This window comes from Eurosta solidaginis, chromosome 3 (assembly GCF_040869045.1).
Source record: "Eurosta solidaginis isolate ZX-2024a chromosome 3, ASM4086904v1, whole genome shotgun sequence".
Lineage (NCBI taxonomy): Eukaryota > Metazoa > Arthropoda > Insecta > Diptera > Tephritidae > Eurosta > Eurosta solidaginis.
In genome coordinates, this window is record NC_090321.1 from 206,669,863 (window position 1) to 206,685,996 (window position 16,134).

A 16,134-nucleotide genomic window follows, 5' to 3' on the forward strand; every position below is an offset into this window, starting at 1 on the left:
AGGTATCATTTCGGAAAAACTTGTAAAATATACATTCTACAAGAATAACAAACTCGGTCTTGAATACAACAAATTAGCATGATAGTTAATTTCAAAAAAACTTCAGGATAATTTTAAAACTATTCCAAAAAAATTTCGGGGCTGTTACAAGGTCACTTTGGGAAAGCGTCTAAACTATTTCAAGGCTGTTTCTGTACAATTTTGGAACTGTTGTAGCATCCTTTCGGGCACACTTCTGGATTTTTTTAGGTATCATTTCGGAAAAACTTGTAAAATATACATTCTGCAAGAATAACAAACTCGGTCTTGAATACAACAAATTAGCATGATAGTTAATTTCAAAAAAAATTCAGGATAATTTTAAAACTATTCCAAAAAAATTTCGGGGCTGTTACAAGGTCACTTCAGAATCATTTCGACACTATTTCGGAACCAATTGTGAACAATTTTGGAATAATTTTTCAATTTGGTCCCGAAATGGTTTCGAAATGTTTCTCAAAATAGTCCGGAAGCGTATCCGAAAGGATGCCTCAAATGTCCCAAAATAGTCCGAAACAGTTTCGAAATGGTTTTGAAGTTTTCTCGAAATCATACTTAAAATAATCCCGAAGTGATCCGGAAATTGTTCCAAATCTGGGATGTCTGCTTCTTATAGAAAAAAACGATTAGTCCATGTTTTACTGTATAAATCGGTGTGTCCATGTTTCATGCGAAAAAATGATAAGTAGAGCTTTTACTGCTGTTCTACTTTTTACCGCACTTTTACGAATATATTTATAAGTTTCGATTTTATTCACTCTTAAAATAAATATACTTTTTATCGCCTGCCTTTCATATAGAAAATGAGTAAATTGGAACAATAAAGGTCATAGAACTCATAGCCGACTATTTGAAAACTCAGGACGGTTTATCATCAGCGATCCACACATTTGTTTTTTTTCTAGTGTATCCTTTTCTATATATAATAATTTTATATAAAAAATAACTTGCAAAATACACATTTTACAAAAATAACAAATCCGGTCTTGACGACGAAAAATTAACATAACGATTAAAATTAATTGTTCATGACTTTTATACATATATATTAAATCGACTGTATTGTGATTTAAATAAAACACCTTCTTTTTTTTCAACAGGTAACGAAACCATTGAGAAATATAAAATATCAAGCTTATAGGCCAACCTAATAAAAACGCATAGCGGCAGTTTCTGTCACAAATTTCTTATACACATACAAATTATATGATAGCAGGTGTTGTTATCCCAACAGCTGATTGCTTCTTCTTGATTATTTTCCATACAGCGCCTTGTACTTTAATATGTCAGTTAATCGATGGGAATGGGATAACAATACCTGGTACTGAATTCAATTTGGTAAAACGCTAACTCGAATTCCAATTTTTGTTCTGCGTGACATTTCGGATTGAGGTTTGCATACGTACGTGTTTTAATTGTCGCAACGAATACTTATTTCGGTTTGGCCAAAAAAAGTCGTATAGTTCGTGCGTTACACAAACGCAATGCGTTTATATTAGGTTGGCCTGTTGATCAATCAATTGATCAAAGTGCACTATACTTTCGCTTGTGAATTTTTTATTCTTAAATCCTATCAATTTTGGCGGACCCTGTTCATCGAGTCTTAAAAAAATGTGCTTCAACGAACAATGCAACTTCGTTCCGTGTGTATATTCAACTTACGACGTCATCAATGAATGTACCCGTTCGCCTCATTGAATGTGTCAGTGTCCTGCATTTCGCTTTTTTATCGCCACTCACGCCTACGACTACATCCGCACTGTTGACTTTACGACGCACATGCATTGTAATTTCGTAAAAAAATTAATAAACATAAAGTAAAATAAATAAATGTTGAATCATCACAGCGTGCAGCAAGTCATTGTACAGAAATAATATTTTTCTTTTGTGTGCTCAGCAAAATGTAGTGTAAATAACGCACGTACTTATTATACCACCCATCGTTAGCATGAAATGCTTTACGGCACCGCAAATACTTATTATCCAATTTTATATGCTGCTAAATGAATTTAAATTTCTATTAAAAGCCTGCAAAATTTTAAATAAATACTTATATCGTTTTCTTTTCTGCAAAAGTGTTACGCTTTTTGTACGCCGCGCAAGGGTTGTAAATATATTTTGTTCTTTTCTAAAAAGCAGGTAACGCCTTTACGGGGTATTTCGTTCTTTTCTGAAAATTGTTGCCTGCTCGCAACGCAAAAGCGTTACACTTTTACCCTGCATAAAATGGCGGTGTGGCAGTGCAACTCTGCAAAACCAGCTGATAGTGACAATTTTTTTTCGTAACTTCACAAATTTTTAGCGAAGAAAATTGAAATGGAGGAAATAATTGCTAATGAAATTTTATTATCGGTGACAGCGCGTTTGTGAAAATCAGCTAATACACGGGGTAGCCATGTATGCTCTTTGCATTTGTAGAAAATTTTCTGGGGTAGGAGGCCCGGTTTTTCAGTACAAGTTCAACTCAGTTTGTCAGTTAAACTACGCTTAAACTTATTCTGCAGTTTTTCAGTCTACTTTAACTGAAGTTTAAGCTAAGCTTAGGCGGCCGATCTGCCAGGGTTAAACTCTAGTTAACCTATCAGTTATTTGCGTTGGTACGAAATGGCGTCGAATATACCCAACAAGCATATGGACTTGAGCACCATTAGAGCTCTTCTTTATAACTAGGCATACTTCTAAAATCTCAAGAGTTGTTTCAAAACAGTGGCTCAACTCGAGAATCATAGTGTACTCAGAAAAAAGAGGGACTCTTTTTATAAAGCAAAATATGCTATTACTTAAGTTAAAAAAATATAATTAACAACTTGTGGTTCTCTAACTGGACTCAAATGTAAGATTCCATGATGTTGATGTCGGATCTTCGGTGTGGTAGGCGGAGCACGCTACCATCACACCACGGCGGCCGCCTATATAATTTATTCTTCATTAATTACGCTTCATACCTGCAAGCAGGTGTTCATTTCTCAACATAAACAGCTGTCGGTTTTGGTGGTACCACCTTGGAGATTTTTTTCAACTCCACCTCAACTCGATATACATATAATGTAAGATATCAAGTGGAGAAATGGGTTGAATATTCATTTGAGAACTGTACATTTCTCAAAATCTCTCGAAATTAGGATAATAATTGGCAACGTTGGATATCAACTGGAAAACTTTTACTTTTACACAATTTCTCAAAGGTTGGATAGTGACTGGAGAATGAAGTTCGATATCAACTCGAGAACTATCTGGTTTAAGAATAATTAAATAATGATGTTGGATATCACTTCCGGAACTTGATATATATTTCGCCAGAGAACTTTTTTCCATGTTTGTTGGGTAAACAAAATCCAGCTGTTGCCGTATATACAAATTATTTAGATAATAAAAAAACCAATGTTGCCGCACAAAACAGCATACCCCGAAGGCGGCCTTAAACTGTGACTGAAAAACTGCTCACTAGTTTACCTGGAGTTTAGATTTGACTAGGGTTTAAGCAAACTTAGCTTAGCTTAACCAACTACTGAAAAATCGGTCCTTAGGCAACAATTTTTTTCAGAAAAGAAAACGCTACTAGGTATGTATTTAATTTAGAGTGGCAAATAAACGTAGTTTGCTTTTCTTCAAGCTACCCTAATGTACGTAAAGTTAGGCTAGGTTAGGTTGGGTAACAGCTGTCCAGTTAAGAAATAGCTTCCTTGGCCACTTTAAGTTGGTCCGTTGTGTTACCACATACTCTAACGGTAAAACTGGCTTTAAGTTATTTAGTGAATCGCTGCGTGACAAGGATAAAGCTACGAATAAGGCACACGAATCTTGTTAGTTTTTTTCGGAGAGTCGAAAACGTCCCGTCCGAGATATATATGCCTCGTCCTCGCAAAGACTTAAAGCCAAGCATAAAGTAACTTGAAGCTCCGACGTGATGAACGGTGTTCCAGATCAACGCGTGTTATGTACATTAACCCCATTTGTCAAGTGTCCGGTGATAAGCGCAACGGTTATTGATTGATTATTTCTATTTTTCTTTAGAACTGCTAAAGATCGTTTTTCGTAGTCTGGCTCATGCTCTTAGCAACTCTGCAGGACTTCAAACCCTTTCACCAGTTGCTAGCCTTGCCGAGCCAGTGCTGGGAGATGCAACCCTTGATGAGCCGCAAGGGTAAGGGTTTCCTTCTCTCCCTTAACATCAACAGTTTAACCAAGTCGTTGTGATGCGCAGATCAACCAGACATGTAGCATCGTCATTGACCTGACAAGACGAAAAGCTACCTGGCTAAAGCAGAGGATATATACCCTGGTACTATTTGTATCCAGTTATGCCTTAGATGCAAAAATTTCGGATTGAATATCATTCTCCCTAAGAAGAATTTATGGAATGTCGCCGGAAGTGTTGCAAAAACGCCCGCTTCCATTTTATACGTCATATTAGATCCGCCCGAAAAAACCCAGGTGTCGAATGTCTGAGTGAGCTCTCTTCCCTCCAATCCTTCTTTTTAGAAAAGGGGATCGTATGTTTTGTTGTTAACGCATATGAAGTCTGTTTTTGTTGGGATATAGGAGTTATTCACACGGCCGTTCCCGTATGCTACAAGGCTTAAATTTTGGACCTGAATCTGAAGCTTGTTTGTGCTACATATGTGAAGCTGAAAGCGCATAATAAGGTTTAATTTAAACCAAAGAAGTAGGGCTTGTCTACGGTTTCAAGTCAAAGGTCTCACAGAATCGTGCGCTTTACCTACTGAGCTTTCATATCTGTGTAATACATAGAGATGGGAAAGGGGTAAATACCCGGTAAAATGGGCAAATACCCAAATATTTACCCAAAAGAAGGGTAAAAATAATCTTTTGGAAAATATGGGAAACAAACACACAAATTCAATCCAAAATGTACCCAATTTGTCCTATATTGCTGGGTAGTTATCCATTACGCTATCGGCTGAATTAGTTTAAATCTGTAATCCAGCGTTTTCCAAAAAAAATTAGCCAATTATGCATGCCGTTGCAAAAATTTAAGTTTACCCAGTAAACATTTTAAGTCAAGAAAGTGTCGGAAAAATATCTAAATTGGAGCGTTTACAGAAGGTATGTGCTCATTTGGGAGGCCGAAATCAATGTATTTCCTTCTTGCAATGGTCGTCCTATATGAGCCTATTAACGTATATCATTTGAGCCGAAATAGGAGTCCGACATACGTCTTAAAAGGCGTTTAAACAGCTCATATTATACTCTGCTGGAACTCTCCGGCGTCATTTTTAACTCTAATAAACTCCGATTATCTGACACCCATATGGCCTATTTATTAGGCATCGTCGGCGCTTATTGGGGTCATATATAGTTCGACACCCCTGGACAGAGCGTGGCAGCTTTGCGGTCACATTAAAAATGTCGAGAAGCGTGTCATGAGCGGAAAAACGTCGATGCTTATACAACTGACCTCGAGCCAGCTTAACTCACAGAGAATAGCAAGTGTAACAATAATGTACAAACGTAATTCATTTTGTATTAAAATGATCAATATGGGTCCGAAAAATATCAGCTTCAAAAGTGCTATCATCGTAGAGCCTTTTATGACTCCAATTTCATGAAATTATGAACAAACGAAAAATATTAAAATCAGTAAACTAGGCAGCTCCGGAATAAAAATTCAGAAACTTTTCTGCGACAATTTGTTCTAAATAAATAATTAATTCAACTATTACTTATTTCATTTCTATCTTATCTTCATGGGAGTTTTATCACAAAAATTTTCTCCCCTTTATGCATCGGATATATGTCAAAAAATTCTTCCTAAAAGCCCTGAAGTACTCTCATTAAAAGACTCAAAATTAGCAGTATATGACACCAATAAGGCTCATATGGGGAAATTCGCCAAACTTTGGTTTTTTTGGTGAAAAAAATTTTTATTTGAAACATGGTATCACGCAAATATCTTTTTGTTAGGAACATTGAGGGGTAAATTGGAGCTATTGTGCAGCGCCGTTACTCGTCTTACATAATGCCTCAAAAAGATATAGTCAAAAGATCGAGCAAAAAATATATAAATTGAGGTCGCAACGATAAATATACATTTATTTCAACACTTCTGTACCGATTATATCGAAATTTTAACAAAATATGGAAATATATGCAGCTGCTAGTTATGTAAAAGTTTTAATACCCGAGATCCGATTTTGGAGATATTGATAAAAATATAAACCCGGAAAACTTAAATTTTTTTTACTTATTTAAACACTTCTTAACCGATTGTGTTGAAATTTTATCAGGATGTACATATCTGTATGGGGTATATTTAGGTAAAATTTTGTTGATACCCGAAACCCGGTTTTAGAGATATCGGCAAAAATATGAAACCGGGTAACCGTCAAATATTTCATACCCGTTTGTTAATTTTTTCTCTACACCACAGTGGTATACCATCAATTGCCTCATATTGGAATATTCACGTAAGGAAAGTTATTGATGTTTGTACATGGAGCAAATATACGAAATTTTAGCCACAAAGTGGCAATCGTCAAAAACGGTAGACAAATTTTTTTTTTTTTTTAATTTTTGTACCAAATTGGTGTTGATTTTTATTTACTTTTAAATGAAACCTGGTTTAAAAAAATAAAAAAAATTTTTCTACACTTTTTGACGATTGCCAACTTTTGTCGGAAATTTCGTATATTTGCCCATTTTACAAACATCAATAACTTTCCTTACGTGAATATTCCAATATGAGGCAATTGATGGTATACCACTGTGGTGTAGAGAAAAAATTAACAAACGGGTATGAAGTGATAAAAGTAAAATTGTAGCTGTGTCCACACAAAAACATGCTCCTGAAAAAAATTTACGCAACCAAGTGCTTCCACTTGTCTGCCTATACCTTCAAAACTGAAAGGGGCACATTGAATTTGAAGCCCCACGTATTTTTAGTCCCTGATAGGCTATTACCATGCATAATCCAAATTTCAATACCCAGTTGCCTCAAAAAGCTATAAGCAAAAAACTGTCAATATTGAAAATGACAAAAAAAAAAAAGTATCGCTACTTTGATTGATGATAGTTTTGAGTATTGGAGGGGCACATTAATTTTGCTCATACTTTTAGAATCTCCGTCTCAAAAACAACATTCAGTTTAAATTCCATAGCATTTCAGAGATGCCTCAAAATTTTATCGAAAAAATTAAAAAAAAAAATCAAGGGTATCGCTTGAAAAAGTGTGAAAATCGACGTTTTTTACGTTTCGAAGTTCTGCGAAAACTTACTATCAACTTTCTTGATTTTTAAAATCATCAGATCGGATAGTGAAAAGGTCAAGCTTAATGTTCTTGTACTTTTTTCTGGCCTTAAGTTTTTTGCCCGTATGTAGAACCCGAGTATCCCAAAAAGTAAAAATTTTTGGGATTTGCCCATATATGATATCAGAAGGAGGCTTGTATAAGACTTATGTTAGAGGCAAAATATGAGCATATGTATTCGCTTCAGGCTCCTAAATGAGTTCATAAATGACGTATAAATTTAATTGCTGAATTGTAATGCCAAGTAGCCTCGATTCAAATGATTTTTAAATACCCAAAAAAAGATACAAAAAAGGAATATTCCGGGTATTTTCCTGGTATTTACCCATACAATTTGTAAATACCCGGTAGAATCCCAACTCTAATAATACATATTTTTTTTATTCGTAAACTGTCCGCATTAAGTTTAAACTTTCGGGTGTTGTTCTATAACCAGAAGAGCCCTAACTTTCCATTTGTAAAATTTTTCAAACTTTTTGGTTTGTTTTAAAACAATTTTGTCACTATTCGCGCATATGGGCTGGGCTTAAAGTTTAAATTGAAAAATTGCTTAAGTCGATGAAAAGTTTAAAATTTAGGCTCAACGACAAAAAAAAATATTTACGTCGAGGCAACAGCTAACATTTATTCAAATATTTGTTGTTTCCAAAGCAACCTGTCCCATCTGTCACAAAACAAATGTGCTTATATTTTTTTGTTATTAAATATATTAGTGTAGTGAAAATACAAATTGAATCTCAGTTTTTTATTAAAAAAATGCGTATAGCCAGTTTTGTCTGAAATTCATGGATGATGATTCCGAAGGTGTGACATAAGGTTGTTGTTGGGTTAACAGTGCTATAATTATAACATCAATTGGCCGTAAGACCACTTTAAATCGCCACAAAGTCAACTGAAATAAAGAATTTCAAATGGTTACAACGTCAACAATACTGCTTTTCCGAAATGGTCAAAAGTCAACTCTTGTTTTCCTCAAAAACCGTAACGTCAGTTAGTTTGTTTCGCACCTCCAACAACTGTTGCATTACAGTTACGTTTTATTGTTTTCGCTGTATCTTTAAATTTAGAAAATTACAATTCAAGTTCAGAATTTTAATTTCAAGTTCAGAAAATTACAATTCAAGTTCAGAAAATTACAGTTCAAATTCAGAAATTTATAAGTAGTGTGTTATTTTTCAAAAGTTATTCCAAGTAATACTACATAATGTACTTCTTATATGTTACTTGCGGAAGTGTTGATGCTTCGTTGGCAATGTTGCCAAAATGGTGGCTTGGGTACACTGTACCCCAAATTTTTTTAAAGGCGTGTACATCCCGAGCCTACATAGAAATCAAACGGAGGCTAACTCTTTCCAACAAGTGCACGAGGGCGATCCGGCCAAGAAATTACTTCAGTCGAAACAACAGTTTGGAAGCAGTGTAAGAGAGAGACCTCCACAGAGTTGTGAGAGGTAGGTGGAGGAAGATTTGACCTTCCATAGTGCTCCCAATCGCCGTTAGCTACCGCGAAATAGGGAAGGCTGGCGTGATTTGTTACCAAACGACCAAAATTGCTTAGGTGGTTCAGCGCCAATCCATGATTATAAAAGAACGCGTCCGCGATTGCTGGCTGATATTAACTGACTGAGTCGAATGCGCTATTGTTCAGGACGATGGCCATTCGTGGGTGTTGGCGCCTTTCAATTCGCCGCACACGGCTGCGTCTAGGAATGGCGCACGCCGCCGTCTAAATAGGGATGAAGGCGGCTTAAACATCCTGCTCGCCCTGCAGGGAGGTGCTGGTTAGCACCTTCTACAGTTCCTGCAATGCGCGGATGGTGGTACCCAAGGCACGACTGACCGTATTGCGCCGTTGGCATTGCACCGTTTGCAGACCTCGGGGGGTACGCGCGATCGTGCGCTTGGCCGTCCTTTCGGCTTTGGGTGTTGCTGCTGTCTTCTACTACGCCTGTTGGACCCTACAGGCGCAGGTGCGTTTCCTCTCCGGTTTCGGCTTGGGTTTCGGCTTCCGTGATAATGCTTGAGTGTTTTTTTCGTACTGGGCATTTGTGCTGCCCACTTTGGCTTTTCGGTCCATCGTGCAGGAGGTGTGGTGTACCAAACTGCAAATTTTGCAAGTCCCTCGGGAGTCGCGTTCCCCGTGGTATGCGTGCGGGCCATGCAATTGAAACAGTAACTCTGTACCCTGGGCACTGCAGCACGTTGCGGTGGCCGCATCGCCTTAAAGGACCGGCAGATCCGCAGCGCGTAGTAGCGGTGGCAGAGCCGACACTGAAGGCAGAAGGACTTTGAGGTAAATATTTGCCTCAGCCGAAGGTTGTTCCCCGCGGAGTGGTGGGCTCGGTGTTGCCATCATTTTGATCAACGAAAGTTAATCGGCAAGCTTTGCTTTGGTCACTTCACACGTATCAAGGCAAGTGCAATGTTTGTCTTGTACTGAACTTTGAAGCCTTCAGGGAAACTTTCGTCTGGTTTCGAAAATACCAGATCGTAAACCGATTGAAGCCGTGCCCAACAATCATCTAGTGATTTGTCTTTTATCATGAGATACGATTCAGTGTGATCTTGAATCTGTGCCTCGTTAAATTTTGCACAGTATCTCATGAGACTGTCATTTTCCGCGATGAACTTTTTCGCGAATGGGTCAACTGATTCGGATTTTTGGCAGGGAAATGGTGCCCTTTCCTTGCCCGTGTCTTCTTTTTGGTCATCTTTTGGTTTTGTCCTGGTTTCGGAAACTTTTGGGGGACTAAGGCCCGGTTTTTCAGTACAAGTTCAACGCAGTTTGTCAGTTAAACTACGCTTTAACTTATTCTGCAATTTTTCAGTATATTTTAACTGAAGTTTAAGCTGAGCTTAATCGGCCGATTTGACAGGGTTAAACTCTAGTTAACATATCAGTTATTTGCGTTCGTTGGCAATGACGTCGAATATACCCAACACGCATTTGGGCTTAAGTACCACTTCATCTCATGTTGATAACAAGGCAAAAGTTGTTCCGAAAGGAGACTCAACTTGAGAATCATTACGTTCTGAGCAAAAAAGAAAATTTTTTATAAAGCAAAAAATGCTATTACTTAAGTTAAAAAAAAATATAGTTCCCAACTTGTATTTATGTGTTGTTCTCTCACTGGACTCAAATGTAAGATTACAATGCTACAGAATTTTCAGAAAATAAAATATGTATAACTTATTTTTAATTAATAGCGCTTATTTGCTGCTATCAGTCAGGTGTTTATTTCTCACAATGAACAGCTGTTGGCTTTGATGGTACCACCTCGGGGAAGATTTTTTTCAACCCACCTCAACTCTATATCCAAAGTAGGATATAAACTGCGGAAATGTATTGGATACACATGAAAGCTGTGCATTTCACAAAATCTCTCAAAGGTCGGAATATAATTTGAGAATGACGTTGGAGGTCAACTCGAGAACTATACACTTTACAAAATTTCTCAAAGGTTGGATAGTGATTGGAGAATGAAGTTGGATAACAACTTGATAACTATCTGATTTAAGAATAATTACAGCATGATGTTCGATATCAGCTCTGGAACTAGATATATATTTCTCTAAGGCTGGAGAAATTTTTTTTCCATGTTTGTTGGGTAAACAAAATCCAACTGTTGCCGTATCTACAAATTATCTAGATAACAAAAAAAAAAACAGTGTTGCCGTACAAAAAGCCTACCCCCAAACGCGGCCTTAAACTGTGACTGAAAAACTGCTGGAGTTTAAATTTGACTAGAGTTTAAGCAAACTTAGCTTATCTTAACCAACTACTAAAAACCAGGCCTAAGGCATTTTAAGAAACTTTTGGGTTTTCACCAAAAAAAACCAAACAAAATATTTATACGCTCAGGGAACGTTCGCAAAATTAGAAGATGGAATTGCTCTTCGTGCCACAGAAATTTAAAAGGGTGGCGGTGTTTGTGTGTTTTTTAAGATAGTCAAGCGCAGACAACGGAACGTACCTAAAATGATTTAAATTCGCGAAATGCGGACTTTAATAATGTTTGACAAAAAAAAAATGAAAATATCACAAACACTTTTTACTGGTATATATATATATATATGTACGTGTAAATAAACGTGTGTAAATATACGTGTATTTGTATATTATTGGTATATACATATATGTATGTATATTTTTTTATTAGAAGTTAATAATACTTCGAAGTCTGTATGAATATTTTTGAACAGTTTTTACAGGGGCGAAAATATCTGAAACTTATGCGGCAGTTACCCACCGACGTGTGCCGTACGTAAGGACGTTTGTCGTACGAAGCACGTTTGACCGAACTCTCAAGCCCGTAGGAATCAATGTGTGCGTCCGTGTACATGTACATAACATATTTGTGTGTGTATTGTTTACAGATAAGCACTGTTGCCACTAACCATTTTGCATGTATGCTTACGGAAACATCAACTTTTTCCAATTTAATTTTTGATATTGTAAAAGGCCGGAATACATATTAAATAAGTATAAATAGATTAAATATTTATAATCAGCACTTTTACATAATTATTTCGAATTATTTCCACAATTTTTCAAACTTTAATTAGGCGTTTTTGCATAAAATTGCAAATGGTCAAAAATTAGCGCACAAAAGTTTACTAGGCAACTCTGTCTAGTGAGAGAGCGATCAGCTGACACGTTGTTACGGAAAAAATCAAAATTGTTTTGATTTCTACGTTCCGGGCTACGTACGTACGGGCGTTGCACGTCGGTGAGTTTTCGTTTACATTGCACACTCATAAGATAGGTCGTGTCAGCTGACACGTTTTTTCTACGTACGTTCGTGGGTAACTGCCGCATTAGTTTTGTGCGCTAGAATAAGTACTAATGTATATGCGCAATACACAACGTATGTATATATATTTGTTTGTGCGAACGTATGCACGTGAGTCAAAGAAGTTTAAGAAAATTTCCGCAATATTCGTTTATATATTTGGATATATATACAGCGCACGCTCGATAACGTGAACTAATTCAAACCATGGCAGTTCACGTTAACAAAAGTGTTCACGTTTTGGAATGCCCAAAAAGACTAAGTAAATATATTTTTTCACATTTAAGTTCACATTTTATTCTTGTTTTCGTTACATATTAATTGAAAATTAAGTCATACGATGGTTTCATTTAAAAAAATCGGTCATCTTTTTTTGTATCTCCCGTTTTTCTAAAACTTGAAGCACAGCTTTCTTCCTTAACCGTCTTAGCACACTCATATCATTTTGATCGACGTCTTCATGACCAGCCCATATTAACGCCTTGCGGAAAATGTCAACTACTTCAGTCGGCTTTATTTTCTCCAGTTGCTCTGATACGCTGTCATCATGGGATTCGTCCTCTTGTTGATGATCGTCATTTGCATACCCTCCTCGATATCTTCGTTCCATTCATGAATGGCTGGTAACGTGAATTCAATCTGATATTTTTAATAAAAAAAAAGTTTTTTGAATAACCCACATACATATCTTTGAGCATATCTGCGAACACGAACGAACCTCAGGATTTAAACTACTAAGGAGATCGAAGGTGTTGCTCATCAAGGTGCGAAGTTCAGCTCCCCATTTTTCTTTTAAAACCGCCAGCGGAACATTATCTTTGGGATCATCATTGTTTACCGCAAAATTTAAAATACTGTTCCCGCACTTGCTAATGTTGCTTCATCAACACACATAGAGAAAAACTATTGTACAATTAACTTAAAATAGCTTATACCACAACTTAAACTTAGGCATAATTAACCTACTAAGTTTTTTCATCATCTTAATAAATAATAACTAAATTAGGTAATAAATTGCCTAAGCTTTGTTTCCATTGTCGAGCATAAAATGTGTAAATAATTTGGTAGGATGTACAAGTTTATTTGGTCCCACAAAAAATTCTTTAACTAAGTCAACTTTGTTCGATTTACAATTGTTTTTTCTCTATGTGCACGAAACCAAGCCGCATCCAAAAGATTTATAGCTGTTTTTAAGTAAATTTTTTTCAACGACTCGAGCAAATTAGACTTTGTCGCTGCTATTGAAGCTAGAAGGCTGTTTCTGTAATTCAACTTAGTGATTTTTATTGCATTCTGATCCATCGGTTGAATGATGGGAGCAACGTTTGGTGGCATAAAAATTGCCAAAATTTGCCCATTTTTCGTTGTCAGTTCAGCTTCATTTGGGTGAGAAGGAGCGTTGTCGATTAGGAGGAGAGCTTTAATTGGTAAGGCTTTCTCCTTTAAAAACGATGTAACCTTAAAAAACAACCAGTTATCCTTAAAAATCGGACAAAACTTAAAAGGAATATTCACCCGTGGAACAAATGACTCATGAAACCATTGCTTGAAAATAGCCGACGCCATCCAGGCGGATTTCGAGCTCTTATAGTCGGTGGGACACTGAAAGTTTTTAAAGCAGCTTAGATTCTTCGCCTTTCCAATTACCAAAAGCTTAAGCTTGTGGGATCCAGTAGCGTTTGAACAGCATAAAAACGCGATTCGCTGCTTCTCGGACTTTACCCCTGTGGCTCTCTTCTTCAAACTTGACGCGTACGTTTTCTCTGGCAAAAGTCTCCAGAATAACCCCGACTCATCAGCTTTATACAACTGATCGTTGCACAACTCCAAATCGGCCATTTTAGCTTTAAGTTTTTCTTTAAACGGATCCACTAGCTGAGGTTGCGAAGACAGTTTTTCGCATGATATTTTAAGAAGACGAATACCGTACCTCTTGTTGAATCCTTGGAGCCATCCATCACTAGCGAAGAAGTTTGCTTCATTTTCTTTAAATTTTGCGTGCAGTGTTTTTGCCTTTTCTTTCAACATTAGAGCACTTACTGGCCAGTTTTTATCTCGCATTCGGATAAAGCAACGATAAAGAGCTCTCTCCATTTTGGGCAACTCTGAAGAACGCAGTGTTTTTCTATTTCCAGGTCCACAATACGTGTTGCTTACGCATTTTAAAATCACTTGCTTTTTCGCTTTAATGTTACAAATTGTTGATTTAGCAATATTATATTTCTTTGCTAAAATCGTCACAGATAAGGATTTTTTAAAAAGCCGAGAATTTCAGCCTTTTGTTTTAATGTCAAGCACACGCGTTTTTAGAACTCATTTTCACCAGAAAACATAAGACGAAACACTCTTTGCAAAACCAAAACCGCGACTCCTTACATGCAATTACGAATAAAATGCCTATTTTATAATAAGGGAATTCCCCAATTTCAGAATTACTTGAGATCAATGTAAACTACATTCAAATAATTGTAACGTTTATTGTTCATGTTAGAGAGCTTTTTGGGTTTGTTCGCGTTTTAGAGTAGTCAATGCACAAAAATGCCTGTTCACGTTTTGGGGTGTTCACGCTTTAGAGCGTTCACGTTATCGAGCGTGCGCTATATATATGTTTTGCAGTTTACTAAAATAATATAACTTTAGTGGAAGAAATTTTTATTATTTTCTATATTTTTTATGAAAAATAAAAAAGCTGCCTACTCGCCGATTCATGTATTACTGCTTCTTATCTTATTGCCTGGTCCGCTTATTGTTGCTTCATTGTTGATGATCCTGCTTAGTTGGTTGTTCGGGGTTTTATGATTCTTTTGTTTTGGCTCCCAAAATTTTCAACAATTTTCTCTTTTAAAAAAGGTGGGCACCAAAAAAAAAAATGTTTGTGAATATAAGTATTTGTATATATATATATATTAGGGTGGGTCGATTTGTATGGTCGAAAGTTAACCGATAATCGATTTTTCGATAGGATTTGGGCTCTGGAAAAAAAGTTCCACTACGCATACCCAAACAAATTATTTTCGAGCCTGCGAAATTTAATTTTTTTAACTTTTTTTCGACTTTGACTTTTAAGGTTTTTTTTTCAAAAAACTGTTATCGCCAACATTTTTAGCGGACATTTTTGGGTCGGACAGGGTATACATGAAATTTTTTTTAGTAGGTCATGAAAAACCCCTTAGAAATCAAAGTCGAAAAAAAGTCAAAAAAGTTAAATTTCGCAGGCTCGAAAATAATTTTTTTGGGTATGCGTTGTGGAACTTTTTTTCCAGAGCCCAAATCCTATCGAAAAATCGATGGCGCGATATACGTTAATAAATCGACCCAGTCTAATATATATATTTATATTTTTGTTTGTTTTTTCTTCCAAGGAAATTGGGAAATTTCCCAATAATTTTTTTTGTGTTTTTGAACACCGAGTCTGGGCGAAAAATAGGTCAGGTTTTTTGTTTTTTTTTTTTTTGCAATATATATTTTTTTGAACTTCTTCAAACAATTTTCAATTTTTTGTATTTTTGTTTTTTATTTTTTGTTTAAATTTTGGCGAACGAAATTCAATTTTAATTAAATTCTTTTTTTGTTTTAATTTTATAAGACGGGCCAAGGATGGCTGCGAAGGACCATGAACAATAAAATAAATAAAAATATTTATGTTTTTTTCTTAAACATTATAAATGCACCTTTTCTATTTATTATCTAATAATTAACGAAATTAATTCAATACTTCCGTAATTCAACTGATACTTTTCACAATGTATAAATATATATTTAAAATAATGCGTCCGCGATTGCCGGCTGATATTCGCTAACTGAGTCGAATACGCTCTTGTTCATGACGATAGCCATTCGTGGGTGTAGGTGCCTCTCAATTCGCCGCGCACTGCTGCGCCTAAGAATGACGCACGCCACCGTCTAAATAGGGATGGAGTCGGCTTAAACAATGATGCTTGATAATGATGGAACTGTTTAAGTGGTCATATCTTCGTCGTCATTGCTGTCTTGCTCAATGCAGATCAATGGTTGTGACCCTAAGAATATAGCGG

General features: G+C 36.3%; 1 protein-coding gene and 1 pseudogene across 2 annotated transcripts in view; both read right to left on the reverse strand.

The window, feature by feature from the left end:
- LOC137244973 (uncharacterized) overlaps positions 1 to 15,794 on the reverse strand; it is an 83,828-nt gene extending 68,034 nt beyond the window's left edge. Inside the window, exon 1 of one of the 2 annotated variants that reach the window (XM_067774830.1) lies at positions 15,772 to 15,794. The gene's annotated coding sequence lies outside the window, so the exon portion shown is untranslated. Of the gene's footprint in view, positions 1 to 14,797; positions 14,947 to 15,771 lie in introns of those variants that run through there. The other variant, XM_067774829.1, reaches the window with a different exon arrangement.
- On the reverse strand, positions 13,199 to 14,791 carry LOC137244975 (jerky protein homolog-like; annotated as a pseudogene).
- Positions 15,795 to 16,134: the final 340 nt, after the last annotated feature.